Genomic DNA, 1,399 nt, shown 5'->3' on the forward strand with positions numbered 1-1,399 from the left:
CATACATGACATGCACGTTGAGCTATGATCCTTGGATACCCTGATATGATTTGATTTGATTCTGGGGTTTGTGAACACAATGCTATGTTTGGTATTACATGACCCTTAAAGCATAGTCATTTGTGGCCCCGATGATTGATTGAGATTTGGGATTTGATGGCGCTTTGTCGACGCTATCATACGATTATCCCTGATTGAGGCCGGTGTGCCAGCTCGAGCATTGATTTGATAGCGATTCGATTGACTCTGACATGTGCTCAGTGGATGGGCATTTGACCTGATACCTCCACGACATACATGCATTGCATATCATATATCATTGTTTAGATATCTGTGGTATATATTGTGGTTGCTTCAGACTGAGCTTTGCTCACCCCAGATGGGGCTGTTGTTGTCTTTGTATGTGGACAATGACAGGTACTCCAGGATATCAAGAGACCGGAGATGGTACTTCTGGAGGGAGTCACAGTTTGAGTTGAGGTTTCGTGGTCTTTTCCAGTATATATGTTATGTATCTATATAGCGGGGTATGTCCCGAGGATATGATTTGTTGGTGTATGAGTTGTTTTGATTATGTGTGGGCATGTTTTATGATGTGAGATGAAATACTATTTTTAGTATTCAAATTATATTTTGGGCTCATTGTAAAGAAATTTTAAACTCGTTTTCTGCTGTAATTAATTAACCCTAATCAGATGGTATTGTAATAACGATTAGCAGCTAAGGGCCCCACAATTTTAAACAGTAGACGTTAAATATTTGTTTTATACTCAAAATAGTAATGGGCAATAAATGGCCTTGTACATAACGACCACATAAATAAGGGACATTCTGTAAAGGCCTAAAAATCCGTGCTTGAAAAATTGCGGAAAATTTAAAAATTTTCTTTTTAAATAAATAAAATTGCCCCATTCGTAATTGAACTGATAAATAAAGTTTGATGTTCAAAGTGACAGCGGAAGAAATTAACATTTTTCGAAACAACAGTTAGAAATTTATCCAACAATATATAAAAATGTCTGAGCAATCAAGTAATAATAAATGCTGAAAATGAGGTCCTCGGGTCCCACTACTGCCGACTCGAGCTGGCTCACTGATCCCCGCCCTCGGTCCCGACATCATCAGTACCTACAACAATCAAGTCTAGTGAGCCTAAAGACTCAGCATGCATATATCGTAAATAACATGTAAATAAATAATAAAGTCGCATGCAAGTGAAAATTTCCTGTACTGAGGTGTAACGTAAAATATCATTTCAATGGTAATTATAGTACGTGCATAACTGAACTGAAAATATCATAGTGAAAATGTTTGCTCCTTGGAGCCCTGTAATGAAATAACTTGTAAAAATTTTCTGGTGAGATTATGGTCTACGCAAGTGGTCCCTGAACTGAACTGA

Source organism: Primulina huaijiensis, chromosome 17 (genome assembly GCF_012295235.1).
Source record: "Primulina huaijiensis isolate GDHJ02 chromosome 17, ASM1229523v2, whole genome shotgun sequence".
Classification (NCBI taxonomy): domain Eukaryota; kingdom Viridiplantae; phylum Streptophyta; class Magnoliopsida; order Lamiales; family Gesneriaceae; genus Primulina; species Primulina huaijiensis.